Raw genomic sequence first — 14,994 nt, forward strand, 5'->3', positions numbered from 1 at the left:
TTACAGCCAACAGGCTTTTATAAAATAAACACATACAGAATAAGTTAACACATCATAATAAAATGCATGCCTCAACTAGGGATGTACCGAACTTCAGCTTCGAGTAAGTATTCGGTTGAAAATAAGCTATTCAGCTGCTGCCGAATGGTTTCTTGCTATTCGGCTCTTGCCAAATACTTCATTTTGCAAACCTGAATAGAATCACTTTACCACAAGACCAGACAAATTGCTATCACACAGTTGTAAAATATCTTATATTGTAATCTGCTCTTTAGGGCATGTTTTGTTATAGATTCTTAGACATATAAGGTGCTCACTTTTTATACTTAGCCAGCAACAATACATGACAATCTTTTCTTGTGGCAAATGTTTATACGCAATGTGCACTTTCTTCAGTTGGAAAAGACATACTGAAAGAAATGTGCATATTTCATTTTAGGATACATTCAGTTCCTGTCATGTCACTTCCCATTGTGTACGTCATAGTCCCCTCCTTTTTTAAGGACTTGAGTCCTGAGTTTAACATTATCTGATATTTTATCAGGAATTATAAGGTGCATATGATTGTGTATCGGCCAGAAGGCGTGGCAAGGGTAAGTGAAAAGTTTGTTTTGTTTGTTTGTTTGTTTATTTTATTTGTATGGCGCTCCAAACCCAGAGGTAGAAGGGCGCTTAAGAATTTGGTTACATAGTTGAGAAGTATCTGTGTGTTGCATACTTCGTACAGGTTTATAATATGTACATATATATACAGAGGTCAATAAATAGAGCATGTGTAGTGCGTACAATATACAATTTTCAGAGTAAGTACAGTGTCTAAGCTAGTAATCGCGCAGGTCTAGAGTTAGTGGTGTTGTTCTTTGTTTAGCAGCCAGCTAATGACCTGCTTCCTAAAGATCTGGAAGGATTCGAGGGTTTTGATGTTGAGCGGTAGGGAGTTCCAGAGTTGGGGGGCAAGCACTGTAAAGCTTGCCCCTCCAGCTCTTTTTAGGTGGAACCTGGGTACTAGTAGACAAAGAGTGTTGGAGGATCTGGTGAGTCTGGTGGCAGGTTTCAGGGTGAGTTTATTAGCTAGATAGGGTGGTGCTAGGTGGTTGAGGGCTTTGTACGTGAGGCAGATGACTTTTAGATCAATTTTTTGGCGTATGGAGAGCCATTTGCAGGCTTTCCTAGTGGCAGAGATCTGCTCTTGTCTTGGAATGTTGAGGGCTGCGCGCAAGGCGTTATTTTGAGTTACCTGCAATTTATTGAGTACGGATTGATTAGCGCCAAGGAACAGGCTGTTGCAGTAATCCAGTTTGGATTGTATTAGTGCCCTGGCAAGGGTGAGGCAGCTGTTGGGTGATAGGAAGGGTCTGCTGGCCCTAATGAGCTTGCCGGTATAGGCAGCAGCTGAGGCTGTCATATTGGTATGTTTGCTAAGGTTAGTGTTGGCATCTAGATAGAAGCCAAGGGTCTTTACGCTTTTGGCTATGGGAATGGAATGACCATCGATGGTTATGTTGTTATAGCTAGGGTCAAGTTTGGTTAGGGTGTTGGGGGAGCCGACGATTAGGAGCTCTGTCTTCTCATCATTCAGGCAGAGACCATGGGAGGCCATCCATGCCTGAATGATGGAGAATATTTTGTTGATCCGGGCAGAGTCTTCTTGGTAATTACCAGAGATAGTGAGGAGTATCTGGGTGTCATCTGCGTAGTTAGTGTAGGTGACACCCAGATGGTCCAGTTGGTCGAATAGAGGCTTTGTAAATATGTTGTACAAAGTGGGGGATACACATGAACCTTGTGGGACCCCGCATGTGATGGGGATGGGGTCTGCAGCAGCAGTGGTGGAGAAGACTCGTATGGTTCTGTTTGCCAGGAAGGATTGTATCCATGTGATGGCAGGTGAGGAGAAGTGGGCTGCGGTGGCAAGGTGGTTACAGAGGACCTCATGGCTGACCAGGTCAAAGGCCGCTGAGAGGTCTAGGAGGAGTAGGATTGCGGCATTGCCTTTGTCTTTTATTTCATCAATCTGGCTTTTGAGATCAACAAGGGCGGTTTCAGTTCCGTGTTGAGGTCTGAAGCCAGATTGACGTATTCCTAGTAGTTGGTTGGATTCTAGGTATTCCTGAATTTGGATGTAGGCGACTCTGTCCAGGATTTTCAGTAGGAAGGGGACTGTGGTGATGGGCCTATAGTTTGTGGGTGTGGCCGGATCGAGGGATTGTTTTTTCAGGAGAGGGAGAAGCCATGATTGTTTTAGGTTGCTGGGGATGGAGCTGTTGGTGAAGGATAAGTTGATGAGTTTGGTGATGAAGGGGGAGAGCTCTCTGGCTGCATCTTTTATGATTTGAGCCGGGCAGCTGTCTCCTTTACAGTTAGAGGGTTTCAAGGAGGTGATGATTTTTTGAACTTCCGGGATGGTGACTTTTTTGAACGAGAAGCCTGCGCTGGTGTTGTTAGGTGTGGGTAGGCTAAGGTTGGTGACATTGTTGTTGAATAGTTGTAGCCGTTTGTTTTCGATTTTAGTTTGGAGTCCTAAGATTTTGTTGTTAAGGGCGTTCTGGATGTTGGTGCACCAGGATTTGTCTTTTAGGCAGGTTTCTGGGGGCGAAATAGGGTTTTCTAGTTCCTTCAAAATTTTGAATAATTCTTTAGTGGAGGATCCTGCCTGAGTGATCCTGGTGTTGTATGAATCTTTTTTGGTCCTGATTATCTCGCTTTTGTAAAGTGAGGATAGGTTAGTGAGGTTGGATTTGTTTTCCTCAGTGGGGTTAGTCTTCCAGGTGTGGTGAGCTTTAGCTTTCTCTTTCCTAAGTAGTTTGAGCTCAGGGGTGTACCACGAGTTCAGATGAGCTTTGGGTTTGGCTTTGCGTATTTTCAAGGGGGCAACGGTGTCCATTGCTTTGGCCATGGAATCATTGAAGGTGTCGATCAGCAGGTTTAAGTCAGCGTTAGCTGGGAGAGCATTGAGGGTAGGTAAGACCAATGGTAGTAAGGCTTCCGCAGTGATGTTGCGTTTGTTCCTGGTGGGGCATGCTGGAGCCATGGGGTGCTTATTGGGCAGTACCTGATTGGTGTTAACCTCAAGGGGGATCATGTGGTGATCGGTCCATGCCAGAGGTTGGGGGTCTTTGCAGGTTGTGTTGCAGTTGTGGGTTGCTACCCAATCAAGGGTTCTGCCTTTTTGGTGGGTAGGGAGCACAATGCGTTGAGTGAGACCGTGATCAGTTAGGATATTGGCTAGGGAAGCAGCAGGTGCGTCGTTTGGGTCTTGGTAGCCGAGGTTGAAATCTCCAAGGATCATGAATTGTGCTGTTGGTTTGGAAGTTTTGGTGATGAGGGATGTGATGTCTTCTTCGAAGGTCCCGGGGGGACCTGGGGGTCTATATAAGAGGTGGATGGTTATCGTGGTTGTGGGGGAGGTTTGTAGTTTGGTTGTGAGTAGCTCGCAGGATGTGCATGCGACTGTGTCGGTTGGTCTGAGGCCTAAGGCGGATTTGGATATGATTGCTACGCCTCCACCTCTGGCGTTTGGTCTGTCCGCTCTAAGGATAGTGTATTTGTCTGGGATGGCTAGCGCTAAATAGGGTCCGGACGCTTCATGGAGCCAGGTTTCTGTTAGGGCTAAGAAGTCAAGGTCATTGGTAAGGATGATATCTGCAATTTCTGTGGGGTGGGCGGCCAGGGATCTGACGTTGAGTAGGGCACCTTTTAGTGGGGGAGGAGTGGGCTTGCTAGGTGCAGTATGCTTTGTATTCGTTTTGGTGTAAGGTCTGGAGTTAGGTTTAGAATTTGTGGTGGGGAGCCTGGAGCCTAATCTGTCGTTGCGGGTTGTGATGTTGGGAGTGAGGGAGAGGGTGGTTGGCCCGGGTGGCTTAAGGCGGGTGGGAGGTTTTGAGGTCAATTTGGTTTGGTTAAAGTTGTCAATGGGACTGTGGTGGCTGTTGGTGGGTAGGTCATGGATGGCGATGGATTTGGAAGTGAGAGGGTGGTGGTGAGTGGAGGGGAAGGGGGGTATGGAGGGTAGGAATGGAGTAGGGCAGGGGATGGGGTGGTGTCTGGGGCATCCTAGTTTGGCTAGGCCGTCTTGGTGGGCTATGTAGCTATTGTTGCTACAAGGTACATTGTCCTGTGTTAAGCAGAAAGGGAGCATGGTTAGGGCAAGCCAGAAGGTCATGGTCTGTGGGAAGTCGTGGAGTCTAGTGGTGCTGGTGGGGACTAAGTGACTAGGCAGTGACCGTGAGGCACAGCACAGTTTAGATGCCGTCAGCTATTGACCATAAGGCACAACACAGTCTAGATGTGGTCAGCTATTGACCATAAGGCACAACACAGTCTAGATGTGGTCAGCTAGTGACCAACATTTGTTCCTATGGGCCATGCCCATGGAGAAGCATTATCAATTCACAATAGGTAGTGGAGACTAGCAGGGCTCGGTTATGTCAGGCAGAGTAATATGCCCCCACCTAACAGGCCTCTCAGAGGAATTTATGTTGGGTAATCTCTCCAGTTCCAAAATGGGCCAGTGTGTGACAGCGGGTAAAGATAGGTATGAGGACCCTGTATGAGACAGTCAGAGAGCTATGCTTTGTTGGTGGAATTTGTAGGATGTAGAGTTGGGATAGCCAGAGAATTCCTGGGATGGGCCAAGCCAGGGCCCAGCCTTATAATCTGGCTTGGCTCCAAGTGGCAAACGTGGGCTGAACCGTCAAAATGAACATGTAAGTCTTTGAACCAAAGACACCATTGCTAACACTCTGCCAGCATACAGTGCATGTCCCATTACTGGCATTCTACCTCCCCATCAACCCCACTGACGTCCTACTTGGGATCTGCCACCCCCTAACACAAATACAATACATGGCGTTTGACCTCCCACACCAACAACACAAATCACCCACTTGGAATTCTGCTTGCCCATCCCTACTAAACATAAATCCCTGCATGGCGTCCCGTCTCCTCAGACCATGCAGAGAGACAACACCCTACACCTACTTGGAGCAATCAGACAATGAAGGCAACCAGAGCCAGAAAATGATTCTTCTTTTTAACGACGAATACAAAATTAAACTATCAAGTAGTAGTGATTAATTGCCTTTTTGTTCTGCAAAACATAGAACTTTACCTCTGAAATGTTTCCTTTAAAGCATTTTTAATTTGGTTTGGCTAGTGGCAGTGGGTTCAACTCTGACATAAAGCAATTATCTAATGAGAATGTGCATTTAGGGCCTTTCTGTCTAGTTAAACTATGAAAGGGATTTGGATATGTGTTTTGGCTCTCCAAAATGTTAAGCCCCTTCAAACACTTGTTTCTCAAAATGAGCATTTTGCTCTTTTGATAAACCGCTGGTCTAGGTGCTGTCAAGGTGACATAGGAATAGACCAGAGTGAAACACAACACTGTTCCATCACGTTCCATCAGCACAAGTGATTGTGGACCATTGTTTAATCAGAAAAGGGTGAAGGTCATAATTGCTTTTTAATCACTTCTAGCAGCATTTGAGTGCAAGGTCAAGAGGGATACCGTAAGAAATGGGTGTAAACTCTGCAGGCGAGCCTTCAGCATGAACACCACTGGACGAGGGAGTGGAGACAAGAAACAATCTTGCAAAGCTCACTCTCAAAGCCACCAGAGGGCTGCAGTTCAATATATGGGGCAGATTTCCTTGTACGTTTTCACACCTGCCTATGTTATATATATATTGCTTTGTAGTAAAAATATGATGCTTGTGAAATTATCCTTTGAAGAATTCAGGGTTGCCAGTGCATTAACACACCAGACTATCCAAACACACCAGACTATCCAAGCAGCTTTCTTTATTGGCCAAAGAAATCACAACAAAACAAAAATTGCACTACACAGGCAAAAAGACGAAATTGACAAAAGAAACAGCAAATTTGCTGGAAAACTGAGCAAGTATATTGGTTAGAACAGGACTATATTTTGATCAAATATGAACTAAATGGGAAAGTATATTTTAGTGGAGCTATAATTTGCTTAATTGTTTTGATGGCCATCAGAGTTACATAAACAAACTTGCCCTATCTATGATTCAGAATAGTTATCTTTTTTGTATTTTATTTTTAATGCAATGAATAGTTAGACCTGATGTTCAAAATCAATTGTAATAAATAAACGCGTGCTTACCCATTCACCAAACACCAATAGCCTCTCTGGGAGAGTCCTCTCCTTTATTTGGCCTCTGAGGGGGAGAGGTGAATAGTTGTGAGATGGAGTTCACGCATTTCAGATTTCCTCTTGACTTGTGACCCGTGTGTGCTGACATGAAGCATTTTATACATTTCTATGTGAGCTGCAAAGAAGTTTTGAAACTCGACCGCATCAACTTTGCAACTTGATAGAGATCAGAGAGAGTAATCTCCCTTGTCTCCTTAATTGTGTCCAAGATACTAAGGGCCTCATTACACGGATGGCGGTAAGGGTTTACCGGTACCGGTAAGGGTACCAGTGCCGGTAAACCCTTACCGCCTTACTATGAGGTCCCTTTGTGGGACCCTACCTTAACGGCTGGTTTTACCAGCCGTTAAGGATGGGACCCGCAAAGGGACCTTGAAGGTAATTATGGTACCGCAATTTGCGGTACCGTAATTAACGCCTTCCCCATTCCCATTGAGCCCTACTGGGCTCAATGGGAATGGGGAAGTGCCATGGTGAATGGGGAATTACCGCCCCCACACACCTTGGAATAGGGCGGTAATTCCGCAATTCACCATGGCGGACTCAGTAAAATACCGGCGGCAACCATGGCGCTAATATCGCCTTGGTTACCGCGTCCGTGTAATGAGGCTCTAAGTGTCAAGAGTTCATCAGGAGTTATCTCCCTCACATCAGTAGTTGGGCCAAAGGTACCAAGAGTAAAGAGTGCACCGGGAGCCATGTCCCCCATCTCAGTTGTTGTGCCAAAGATATCAAGATTAAAGAGTGACTCTGGAGTGATCTCCCTCGTCTCAGTTGTTGTGCCAAAGATATCAAGAGTAAAGAGTGCCTCTGGAGTGATCTCCCTCATCTCAGTTGTTGTGCCAAAGATACCAAGAATGACAAGTATATCGGGAGTGATCTTTCTCATCTCAGTTGTTGTGACAAAGATACGAAGAGTGAAGAGTATATTGGGAGTGATCCCCCTGGTGTCAGTTGTTCTGCCCATCAGGATGAATCTCCTGCGACACACTAGTCACAAGAAAGACATTAAGCCAGAATAGCGATAAGGGTGCTGTCTCCCCGATCTGAGTGTTTGTTGAAAGAAATGTAAGAAACCAAGAACATGGTGGGAGTAGCCTCCCTTGTTATAGTAAACAAAAAGGAGATAAACAAAGTAAAAGAATGTATGTGTCATTGATAATGAAGGATTGTGGAACATTTAATCAAGACCTAGGAGAAGCCTGGGAATAATTACAAGGGCGTATACAAACTGTTGCAAGAAACTACCAGAAGACAGCCATATGCTGAATTAGTTGGACCACGAGAAGGCAATCCTTCTCCTGGTATTTTCTATATTTGTTGAAACCAGACCTTTGTCAAAGACTATTAGAAAACAGCCCATAAGGCTGATCAAGTTGAACTAGGAGAAGGGAGTCATTCTCCTATTACTATTTATGTTCATATCTTTTGATTAGTGGTAGGGCCAGAGTAGGATAGTTTGGACAGAGGAGAGTTATTTTAGTTTGACAACCACCCTGAAGATTAGCACCTGAGTTATTCTTCAGTTAGATAGGGAAAACCCATCAGCGATAGGGAGTGATAGGTATTTTCCTTATTATTTGAACAAAGATGTGTATTTGAAATGCCACCCCTTTATCAGACTCCTGCTTCTGCCATACCACAACCCCTCCAAATGGTGCAACCTTCTAAGTGGTGCAGGGAACCACCACTTCCAACCGCAAACCCTTGCTAGACTCATGCACCAGTCAATCTCCATTCAAATCTACTGGAGAGAAGATGCCACAACATGCACAGTGATTCACCGGAGAGCATTTATGATATGTGTCATTTCCCAGCACCTTCAGTGTGACCTGAAATGCCAACACCACTTCTGAGGTACCCAGCAAAACATGCTCATCACCACTTTTTATAATGATGACACTGACACTTAAATATGGGTATGTGCCTCTGTCTGGGATACCTGGAGGTTTTCTCAGCAGCTGCCTGAACAGTTCTTCCTTCGTGCACAACATTCGGGTTCTCCTCCTCTATTCATGGCTTCCCCTCTGCTCACTCTCATTTGCTCGACCAGTAAACAGCTTGCCGGATTCCTCCTTGGAGGACGCTCTCTCTCTGTCTCCTCTGAGCTCCATTTAAATTCCCACGCTGAATAGTAGAAATACTTTAGGCCAATTACATACCATGAGAAGCTAGAGCATTCACTCTGCCTCTCCAGAGTGATCCTTGGACTCCTGGTCATCTTCTGATTCTCAGTACTCTAAATAGGGCCATATGCAGTGCACTTGGTATTCTCTTAGGATTTACTTTGGTTAAGTATATTAGGTTCACTAATTTGACAATAACACATAGTGACCCTATCAAAAGAAGGGGAACGAAGATTTAGCATTGGTGAAGGGTGTCGATGTATTGAGGCAGGGGGAATACCACTCTCTGACTAGAATCATCCCTAATACCATAAGGGGCTTCCTCCCCATGTGATCTTCCCTCGGTTCACCACCCCTAGGGGGACTATTGTACTGTGGAAGCATCGCCCTGTCCCCATGAGAAAGGTCACTCCTAGGGGAGAAGGGACAACATCCTCAGATTCATCACAATAGTAATTGGAGTGGCTCATGCAGCTTTCAAATGCCACATATGGATACTAAATGAAACTCAGCCTTGTAGCTATACGCACATTTATTATGAGGATATATTGCAGTTAATCTGGTAGGTAGAAGAGGTGACAAGCCAAACACAAAAATGGACTAACATCACTAGTGGTAGGATCAAAAGTAACAAGGATTCTATCATTATAGCAGCATGCTATCATCAAACAGAAAATGCCAATGCTAGGTCAATGCATGGGTACTACCTCTCCTCTCGATCAAAGTGACTGACAGAAAGCCTTGAAACCACACCATTTCCCATCCATTCTATACAAGAACCAAAATTCAACTCTAAAAACCCACAGTAACGTAGTTCACATAAGTCATACACCAAGATCCCATGGCACTATCAACTGATAGATGTCCAAGGTTAGAGTTTTATACCTTCGAGGTCACATGAGGCTGGAGCATTGGAAGATGTTATTTGTGAGACCCAACTTCAACAAAGTAATCAAAAAAATTGTATTCAGACCAATATCTCCAAACTGCAGGAGAAACTACTCATTGCCTCTAGTTCATCGGCATACAGGATCGAAGTTGGATTTTCTTAGAAATAATCTGAGTAGAATTTAGCTGAATATCTTTATTGACTATGCAAAGTCTCTTCAATAATGATTGGAGCTTCTGTCCCATTATTTGTTTTGCTTAATAATTGGGATTCCAAGATGGCATGCTGCTTACACCCATACCATCATTTACACCCTTAATCACATGATGACCTAGAAGGTATACAACTCTAACCTTGGACGTCTATCAGTTTATTGTGCTGATCCATTGGAGCCAGTTTTGGGACTTATATGGTTTTTAGAGTGGAATGTTGGTACTTGTATAGGATGGATATGCTTATGCTGCCATGAGATTTAGACACTTTATTTGGATTCTTTTAGAAACAATCTGAGTGGAGTTTTGACCGTATTGTTTGAAAATGTGGGATGTGAGTCTGACTAGAATACAACTATATTCTTACAGATGTCATTAATTGTTTACAGTTGTACCCCACTGAGTGTGATTGGTGACTCTGCAGGAGTTAGTAAGAATACAGTAAGGCTAGTATTTAGTGAGTGAGCTCCCTTTTCTTAGGTGCCTTTAAATGTATATATTTGAATATTAATAGGCACCTATTTCTCCTTACTCGTAGAAATGATCACTGGTGGTTGTCCCTGATGAAGAAAGTAATTTCAAAACACGTTGGACATGAAATCCATAACTACTTCAAATTGCTGAGATTTCACTAGTAGCTTTGCATAAAGGACACTTTTGCTTTAAGATTTTCTTTGAATTATCTACCACAGAAAATGGGTGTTGTTTGAAGCCACATAAATGTATTTTTGTGACGAACACACTTGCAAGTATTTATTGACTCTCTATTTTTTTCCTAATGTAAATGAGTTATGGAATCTATTACTTTATCATTACAGAGAATATAACCTATGATTCTTCAGAAATATTAAATGTATACTAAATTAGTTATATTTGTTTGGAACAGAGTTTTTTACTCAATGTAGCGTACGGGAAGTTCAACCTCATTTTTTTTTTAGTGTTGTATTTGTGTTTTGCTTTTATACATTAAGTATTTGCCATACCTTCTGCTTCTCAGCACAGTAAATTGCTAGAACATTTTTTCAACTATATGTCTCTAGATAACATTGTATAATTGTATACCGTGAATGAGAACATTGGTTTTGGTGTTTTGGATTCCTCTCTACCTACGATCCTTGACAGCTTTACTGTGTATCTTGAAGGGAATCTGTCCCGCCCTCCATTCCTCTCTACCTATCGCCGCGCACTACCCCTCTTCTTCCCCCTGCATCACTATGGCTAGCTTCTCCTCCAACTTTTGCAATACCGTCTCTAATTCTCTCTGGGCCTTATTTTCTATTTCTATAATTAATGGGTCTCAGGTGGCTTCTCCTGATTCCCCTGATGTGCCCTTTTTGTCCTCACTTAGGGGCAAAAACTGAGGATTTGTGTACACTGCGGCGGGCTGTAAAGGAAAGCACCCATAAGGGGATGGAGTTTGGCCTGTACTTGTACTTTACTGGATTCCTCTGTACTGTCATCAAGAGTGTTCTCTTCCTCCCCAAACATTTTCCATAATTCAAGTATTCCCTGCCTATATTTCAATTTTTTCACCATACAAGCTGACAACAAATGGGTATACATATGTTCCAATTCATTTGTTACTATGCATGCCCTCCTCGTGCCAAGGTTTAAACATTTTGCACAACGTCACCTAAACCCTCTCTTGGTGGCACTTCAGGATTTTCTCTTTATATTCCGGAAGTGTCTTACACATGAGCTCCAACAGAGTACCCATAAGAGCACAATGTTTCCACGTTACTCAAAACAACAAAGTAAAAACTCAATTAAGCCTTATTTCAAGCAACTCATAACACCCCAACACCAAATGACTCACACAAACATAAAACCACCTAACCTTAACATACCATCAATAACCCACAATAACTAAACCTCTCTACCCACAAACATCTTTACAAATACACTATGCTAACAATGCCTAAACATCACTAGGTTTATATATATGCTGGCTGTCAATAAATGCAAACAAAACCACTTATATACACAAAGATGTAAGTCCTTCCTCTGCCTCCTTGCCTTGAGGCAAGGGAATTCAATAGTAATCTAACTCCCCGTTATGTAACGGATGGATATCCACTTTGTATACGATCCTGTCTTTGCTGGTTTAAGAGCTTAATTCTAGTCATAACACATGCAATACTACACAATGTTGCCTTTCCTCATCTTTGAGGAGCTTTCCCTTTGACCACTAAAGCAATTTACAAGCAATAACAAAAAATATCAACAACACTGTGCACTCATGTATGTTCTATATGTCCTCTGAGTTCTCCCAATGCCTCATCCCCTGCAAACTGCCTGCACATTCCAGCCCAGCAGCCCACACTCCAGGGATCAGACAGACATTTAGGGTAACACAGGGTCTGCTCACCTCTCCGTTTATGTGCACAGAAATGTTTTCGGGAGGCAGGGTTACACGGCCCGGGCTGTGCAGCTAGAGGACTCTCTGCATCTTCAGGAGGCACTGGAGATCATATCGGGGTCATAAAAAATGTACAGTAGGCTCAAGAACCGATCAACCATATCAATCCAAGGAAGCAATAGTAGAGTGCACGATTTGCAAGAAAAAACGATTTTAATGCCTGCAGTTACGGCCATGAGGGTCATTCAGCTCCTTAGAACTGAAAATTGAGAAAACTCTCAACCTGAGTTAGAGTATTTAGAAACAAAAACCACAATATTTGAATAGATTACAAAATATCAAACACATGCTGATCCCACACACCCTATTGGCTCCCACTTATATTAAACCCTAAATAAAACCTACACTACCATGCTGTATTATTTAGTATATTACCCGTGACCATCCTAAGTACAACCGCCTACAAATTATCCTAATTGTGCAGCCATCAGAAAATACTCCATTCAGATTGGTTGAAGTTATACATGTAACATTTAGTAAAGTTGCATTCCCTCATTGGTGAAAACAACTTCATGGAACTTCTGATGTGTAGTCCCCTCTAAACAACCAATCACAAACATTTTTAAGACAACTGTCCCAATACTCGTCCTGGTACTCCACACCTTCTGTGCATGTCAATTAGGATTAAGAATTTGGAATGGAAGCCGGGGGAGGGAAAAATATATGATGCCCCTGAATGCTGACGCGGGCAGTAAAATAGCACCCCTGTACAACACACACAAACACAAACAGAAATGCCTGAATATGGTCCACCGGGAATGCTTACAATTGCCCCCGCGGATGTAGACAACTATGCAGCTTTTTGGGTAGACTGTTCAGCAGTTAGGGGAGCGTATTTATTAATTGGCTGGTCACAGGAGAAGTATGAGGCTCAAGGGGAGATTTTGCATAGGGTTACAAGGGTATGGATACCAAAGGAAATGAGAAAGAGCAATTAGCCCAAAATGTGTCCATCAATAGATCGAACAAAGGGGGGAATGTTCTAAAGGTTCAGATTCAACGCTGCCGAGGGGGGTGCATGTATATGCTGCACAAATGATGTGGTGACGCCAAGAGTAATGGGGGATGGCAAAGGGGTGGGGACATCATTGAACACAGCGCTGCTTTCATAAAGTGACACGAAAGGAGGTGCAGTAGAAGAAGTCCCAAGGTGGAATGCAAGAAGGGTGGGTGCTTTGGGCGTAATTGTATAAGAGTGAACAGCAGGCGGGGGTGCAAGATTTCATAGGTGGTATGTGGTGGGGGCATTTTTGAGAAATATGTGAACAACAGAGAAGCCATTTTGGTTGTAGGCCCTTGCTAGGAAAGCATTTCATGCAGACAGCTCATAAGAAAAGAGCAACAGGCCCTTGTGTGACAAGCAGTATAGATTTCTTGAACATGCAGCTGAAACAGTGTGCTGAAATATTGCACGGCTGAACTTTCCCAGGAGAACGCAGCCACAGTAAAGTCACTGTAACAGATACATTCGAGGCCAATGAGCTAGGCACTTGCGTGCACAAGGAGAATTGGCAGAGAAATAGCAATTAAATACTGTTAATTAAACTCAAGCCACGGTTAATTCATCTCCAGAACACACCATTGGTCCGGCTTCATGTGAATGTCTCGTCACTGCCATCTTCAGCTATTTTGTATATTGGACATTACCAACCAATGGTAAACAAGTGATTTTTTGACTGATCAGCACAATCATGTAATTGAGTGGTGGTGTGGGATGGATCATGACATCACGAGGGGTTTTACTGTAAGTCTGGCCAAAAAGTGTACTACCCAATTAGGATCACTCAAAATATATTTGGATATAGGGGACTGATGTCACACTAATCAGCACCTGTGCCCTGCCTTAAAAATGCAACTTAAATGCTGTATGGTCATTATGTATAAAATGTTCAGCCACAGTGGGTGGCATTGACATCTGACTTCATTCAGTTCCACTGGGCTGTCTGAACCATGCTTCCCAGCTGTTGGGATCCAATACATTTCAGTTACTTCCTGCTTGGGGTATGCTCTGTTTCTTTGGATTATTTTTACCCCTGGAGTTACTTCTTGGTGGAGGTCCCCTGGTACACCACTCTCCCCTTCACCACAGGCTGCACATGTATGAACTGAACAACTTTTATAGGACTCCTATATGTATATAAAACTCACACCAAATGTAAACCTCACTTTAATGTGAGTTTTCATTTGTATAGGAGGCACAATTGACATATGCATTTGATGACTTCAAGCCAAAAAATCATACACCACTTAAATGTCATACACTTACAAACCAAACACTCATATGCCTTACACTATAAACTCCTATGACACATGCACTTGTGAATAAAACCTCTAATAACACACATACTGAGGCCACATGCTCATACATGACACACTTTTCACTACACACACATTTATGACACACGCTGTTATGACACTCACACTTATGACATACCCTCTTATAACACATGCTCTTACACCACACAAACTTATTACACAACCTTTAACCATATATGCTCTTACAAGACACACTTACAGCACAGGCTCTTAACAATACATGCTCTTATAATACACACTTACAACACCCACACTTACGACACACACTCTAACAAAACTTGCTCTGATGACACATGCTCTTACTACACGCACATGACATATACTCTTGTGATACATGCTTTTACTCCACACACTTACGACACTCACACCTATGACACACACTGTTAGAACATAAACACGTACAACACAAACACTCACAACACACATTTATCACACAAGACATTGCACCACATGCTCTTACATCACTTGTTCTTATGATACCCACCATGACACACTCTCTTACACCACTTGCTCTTACGGCACACACTTAGGACACACATATTGTGATACTTATGACACATGCTTTTATACCTCGTGCTCTTATACAACATGCACTTATGAGACATGCCCCCCCCCCCATTTCCCCACTGGTATTAGACATAAAATCGTTAAGTAAATGTAAATGTAAAACCTACCTGTTTAAATAAATGCGAGATACACCATCTGAAAGGGCCAAGTGAGTGAAAAGTACTGAAGGAGTGATTGAGCCACTGCTCTCAGGTTCAACACCCGCGCTGTGATTCCATTCAGTTTGTGATACAAGCGCTATACAAATACCTCAATCAATCAATCAAACATAACTATGAAGC

The sequence above is a fragment of the Ambystoma mexicanum genome, chromosome 1q, assembly GCF_040938575.1.
Source record: "Ambystoma mexicanum isolate Mex_15411 chromosome 1q, UKY_AmexF1_1, whole genome shotgun sequence".
NCBI lineage: Eukaryota > Metazoa > Chordata > Amphibia > Caudata > Ambystomatidae > Ambystoma > Ambystoma mexicanum.